Genomic DNA, 6,021 nt, shown 5'->3' with positions numbered 1-6,021 from the left:
CAACAGAGCAGGAAGGAGGAAAGGGGAGGAAAGGGCTTTCTTATTGGGGCAAAATGTCCCCGAAACTCTCAGGCAGACTTCCTCTTGGTCTCATTGGCCAGGCCTGGTCACCTGCCTACCCCTCCATGACTCGTTGGTAAAGGGCAACTGGATTGCCATATTTGCTGTAAACCCTGGGGCTGGGCACATCGAAACACGTGAAAACTTTGGGTGGGAGGGGTAGGGGGCTTGGTGGGGAATAGGCAGTGGCTTTCATGTGGCCAACCAGCAGTGCCTGCCACCCCAAACACCAGGGGCGTCGTGAAATCTGAGAACAGATTATAACTCTGTGAACATAGCCAAAATGAAAAAAACCAAACCCCTTGCCACAGAGTCGATTCCAACTCACAGCAACCCTATAAGACAGTAGAATTGCCCCGTAGACTTTCCAAGGAGCGGCTGGTAGATTCCAACTGCTGACCTTTTGGTTAGCAGCCGAGCACTTAACCACTGCACCACCAGGGCTCTATGAACACAAACAGTGGTTACTTACTTCCCCTCTAGATCTTTCCCTGCAGGCAAATATGTTAACACTCCCTAATATACATGGGATTGTTCTGCTGTAGGACCACCCTCATAACTCCCAGACCTTGCCCTGAAATTCGGGGCAATGGGTACATGGAGGAGGCTGAATGGGGCCACACTCAGTCCTTGCTGCCGAAAACACCAGACCAGTTGCTGACTCCTGGCTACCCCATTTGTTTCAGAGTAGAACTGCGCTCCATAAGATTTTCAAGACTATGGCTTTTTGTAAGCAGATCACCAGGCCTTTCTTTCAAGGCATCTCTGGGTGGGTTCGAACTGCCAACCTTTTGGTTAGTAGCCCAGTGTTCAACCATTTGTGCCAGCCAGGGATTCCCCAGTCCTTGCTGTTGTTGTTGTGTGCCCTCGAGTCGATTCCCACTCACAGTGTCCCTATAGGATAGGGTAGAACTACCCTATAGGTTTTCCTAGGCTGTAATCTTTATGGGAGCTGGTGGATTCGAACCTGCGACTTTTCAGTTAGCAGCTGAGAGCTTAACCACTTCACCACCAGGGCTCCTTCCACACCTTGCTAGAAGACCATAAATCTTAGCTTTTGGGGATTGACGTTCAGCTGGACCTCCCAATTTATTCTCCATTGAAAGCAAAATACAGCCCAGCAGCCCGGGATGGGATAAATTCAACAGCGGAGGAGGACAAGAGGCTAAAGGTATTGCTTCATTTCCTCAGGCTCCCCCTCCCTTCCCCACCACCCTCTCCAGATGCTGTGGCTGAATGTCACTGCTGCGTAATTGTTATGCCATTGCCAAAGACCCCTGAGCTTCTAAAGTGATGCATTTCCCATTTAATCATCTTTATAGAGAAGCAATTCTGGCCACTTAGTAAATGGACTTGGCGTTTAGAGAATGATTTTAAGTACTTCTTTATTTGGGTCCCATATATATATATATATATATATATATATATATATATATAACTAGCATTGGGGAATTTCAATAGCTACCAAGTAACGAAGACCCCGAATATAGTCTTATTGGGTTCTTTTATTTTTAATTAAATTTTTTTTTTTTAAAGTAAGGCCATTAGATGGCTTTAAATTTATTTCAACAAAGTGAGCTTGGATTTTTATCGGTCATTTTCAGAAAAGAAAAGAGAAGAATCCTTTGGGCTCTGGTTTATGGTTGCAAACACAAGGCCCATAGTATCTTTTTATACATTTAATTCAGAATACAAGGATGTTGATGGAGCGGTAACCTCACATGGTGGATGTTGTTTTCAAGCAGAAATTATTAGGTGATCTGGGGGGTGGTTTGCCCACCATAACTGTCTCTGTCAACAGGTTCTTGGTAAGATTCATGCTATGATACATCTGAAAAACTGAGGACCTTTGTGGACAATGTGTGTGTGTCTTTTGTAGGGCTCTGTACAGATGTAAGGGAGCCACTGATTCATTCAGTCAACAAATATTTATTGAGCACCTACTATATGCCAGGTGCTGTCCTAGACCGGGGATACTGCTGTCATACTCCTTGTCCCCATGGAGCTGACCACCTAGTGGGGACAGAAAGACCATGAACAAGTAAACACAGAATGTGTCTGGTGATGATAAGGGTTTTAGGGAGGGACAAAACAGGGTGAGGGGGGCGGGATGCTGAGAGCTGGGAGTGTGATCTTCATACAGGATTGAGGGTGGTCAGCTAGGCTTCTCTGATAAGGTGGCATTTGAGCAGGGGCCTGAGTGAGGAGAGGGAGCAAGTGATGTGGGGATCCTAGGGAAGAGCGTTCCAGGCAGAGGGAGGCCCTGAGGTGGGATTGTGCCTGGTGTGTTTAATGAATAGAGCAGCTGCTGATGTAGCAGGAGGCCCTGAGGTGGGACTGTGCCCGGTGTGTTTAACGAATGGAGCAGCCGCTGATGTAGCAGGAGAAAAGAGAAAAGGCGGGGGGTGGGGGGCGGCGAGGAGACCAGGTCAGGGAGGTAGGGCCTAGAGGGCCTTGACAGCTGGAGGCATGGGCGCCTCTTCCCCACCTCAGGGCCTTTGCACTGGCTGTTCCCTCCACTTGCAATGCTGCTTCTCTGAGCGCTCTGCATGGCTGGCTCCTTCCTATCCTCCCGGTCTCTGTTTAAATGTCACCTCCTTGGACAGTCCTTCCCTGACCACATCATCCTCAGTGGCTGCTCTCCACCTCCCCCCGCTCTGTGTGTGGTTGCCTGCTTTGACTGTGAGTGAGGCTGGGATGTCATTGAGGGGTCCTGAGCAGAAGACAAGCATGAGCTGACCTGGTTCTCTAGTGGGTTGAATGGCGGCACCCAAAAGATAATGTCCACTCTCAACCTCAGAATGTGAACTTATTTGGAATAAGGGGCTTTGCAGATGTAAGTAAGGCATGGCGCTTGAGATGAAATCATTCTGGATCGAGGGTGGGCCCTAAATCCAATGACTAGTGTGCTTATAAGGAAAAGGAGAGGGAGACTTGAGACACGGGAAAAAGCCATGTGAAGACAGAGGCAGAGACTGGGAGGATGCAGTTCAAGGTCATCCCTGAAGCTCACAAGGTCAACATCACCTGAGGCAGTCTAAAATGTGTCATGAAGCCCCCAGACATGTGGAGACTTTTGCGGTTTGTCATGGGAAGCCTTAACATAAATGCAAGAAATGCTAAGGATTGCCGGCAGCCACCAGAAGCTAGGAGAGAGGCATGGAATGGATTCTCTCTCCAAGCCTCCGGAAGGAACCAGCCCTACCCACACCTTGACTTCGGGAGGCCTCCACCGTTGTGAGAGAATCAGTGTCTACTGTTTTCAAGTCAGCTAGTTTACGGCAATTAGTTATGGCAGCTCTAGGAGCCTAAGACAGGTTCTAACAGGGTCCCTTGGCTAGCGTGTGTATCTGTGTGTGTGGTTTGTATGTGGTGCGTGTGTGTGCGTGGTGAGTGTGTGTGGTGTGTGTGTGTGTGTGTGTGTGTGTGTGTGTGTGTGTGTGTCTGTGTGCAGAATGGGCAGGAAGAGGAGCAAGGAGACCAATGGGAGGCAACTGCAGTAGTCCAGGTGAGACAGGATGGGGCTGAACGAGAGGAAGAAGCAAGAAGTGGCCAGAATTGGGATACAAAGCCAACAGGACTGGGTGAGGAGGGGAGAGAGGGCGGGGGTATTGAGTACTAGTGTGAGGAGGGTACAATTTCTTTTCCTCTTTGCTCCTACGGCCCCCTGCCTGCATCCCCATCAGTCCACATGTGCCGAAACATTTTGACTTGCCTTTTTCCTCCACCAGATCGTGAGCAAGTCTAGGGCAGGGGCTGAGTCCAGTGCTGTTGTTTGACAGTCTGTTTTTTGTCCCCAGCGGCTACAATTTGTCTGGCTCAGAGCAGGGACTCTGGAAATGCTTGTTCCAAGAGTCTTGACTTTGCACATCTGAACTTTCTCCCTGGGAGGCGCTGGGGAGTGGTTGGGTGTCTCTGTGTCCACGAGCTTCTCACAGCTGGTTGCATGAGCATGTCTTCCCACCTCAGGGCCTTTGCACTGGCTGTTCCCTCCACCTGCAATGCTACTTCTCCAAGTGCCCTGCACAGCTGGCTCCTCCTCATCCTCCCAGTCTCCCTTTAAATGTCACCACCCTGGAGAGTCCTTCTCGTCTCTCTCCCCATCACAGAGTGGCCATGAGGGCAGGGGCCTACTCTGAGTTGCTCCCTGTGACAGCAGGTGTTGGCGGTGCTCACCCTGAGCCCCTCGGTGCCCACCTGCACGGCCTTGGAGACTTGCACTTGGCCAATTCAAGGATATGCCAGTGGTGCTGGGCTGGGGCCAGACTAGGGGGAGGCGAGGGAGACCGAGTTGTCCATATGCAGGGGCAGATCCAGTCTTTATTTAAAATTTGGACCCCTTGTCATCACAGATGTTTTGGCATTAATTTTGAGTTTTTAAATATTGCATTCAAATATGATTTATCTTGATTACTGCATGTTTTGGTGTTCCCTGAAATTCTGCACCCAAGGTGAGTGCCTCACTTGCCTCACCCTAGTCCCGCCCCTGCTCAGAGGTGGGGCCTAGGGATCTATATTGTGAAATTAGCCTTCCCAACCACCCCCTCCACCTTTGAGTCTAATAGAAGCACTGAGCTAAATCAGATGGAGGATAACCACTCTTCCAAACAAAATCACAAAACCAAGTGGAAGTCTGTTTGCTGTACCCCTAGAGAAGTCACTCTCACGCCGCCTCCTGGCTGTATGGGGTTAGTGGCCCGTACAGGGGTCAAAGGAAGGTCCCATTAGGGTGGGAGCAAGGACTCGCCCCCCCCCCCCCCCCCCACCCCCGCCCAGAACAGCCCCTCTTCTGTCTGCTTCATAGCCAGGCTTTCTGCATCAGACTTCATGTGAAAAATAGGTTCCATTGCTAAAAAGGGTGGACTAGCCACCATCTTAAAATTGTTCATGGTCCTAGAATCTGCTTGTTAGGTGTTCTGAGGCCTCCTCGCTGCTTCTTTCTTTCCTTTTTTAATCAGACCTTTTAATACCATATTTTCTAACTTTGAAAATAAGTATTTTTCTCACTTTTTTACATTCCTGAAAGCGAAGTGCATCTTATAATTGACGTCAAGAAACTTTTCAGCTAATGGAACATCTAACAATCATAGTCAATTAGAATAGAGGGAAAAATATGCAGTTCAAGGTCATTCCTGAAGTTCCCAAGGTGAACATCACCTAGGGCGGTCTAACCTTTCCTGTGAAGCCCCCAGATACCGGGGGACGGGGTGGGGGATTTTTCTGGCTTGTCATTGGAAGGACTTAACGTAACTTGGTTACTGCCCTTTTAACCACGCTGATTTATGGGGAAGGAAACTTTGGGGCCAACTCCTTGCTTATTAATTAGGGGCAAGGGCCCAGCAGTCCTACTCAGGGTGTGAGGGTCAGTATCGGGAGCTCCTCTGCCCCTTCAGTGAGGTCTGCGAGGTGCCCAAGTCCAGGTCTCTGCCTCAGCTGCCAGGACAGGTCAGAATCTGCCCATGAAGATGCCAAGAACCTGCTGGCGCTTAGGGACTTCTCTCCTCTGCACAGCCCCAGCCCAGTCCTCAGCATGGTGGGTGGGGCGCGAGGCTCCCCCCTCCTCCCTGTCTCCCTCCTCCACCCCAAAAGGAATTTTCTTCCCATTCCCCTGAGTATTAAAGGGCTCCACTTCACACTTCTTTCGGTGCGTTTAGCATTTTCAGTTGCCTCCTGCCTCTGAGAGTCACTGTGGGGGGAAAGGCCATTCCACAAATCTAAGTTATGACTGTGACGAGGGCCATGCCCGCCTGACGCTATGACACCCACTGGGCTGGGGAAGGGAGAGATAATTAGTTGGAAAACTTACTTTTCAGGCATGAGTCACTGGAAGCAGGTGTCAGGGGCGCTTTTAATGAGGCCCTCGTGACTCGGATGGTATTTCCACTCTGCATCACCGGGTGGATACCATGCTGAGATAACCACAGCTCCCTGTGTGGAAGAGGGGGAGAAAGATGGGGGAGG

The sequence above is a fragment of the Trichechus manatus genome, unplaced genomic scaffold (assembly GCF_000243295.1).
Source record: "Trichechus manatus latirostris isolate Lorelei unplaced genomic scaffold, TriManLat1.0 scaffold00008, whole genome shotgun sequence".
NCBI classification, from domain to species: domain Eukaryota; kingdom Metazoa; phylum Chordata; class Mammalia; order Sirenia; family Trichechidae; genus Trichechus; species Trichechus manatus.
This window is presented reverse-complemented; position numbering follows the sequence as displayed.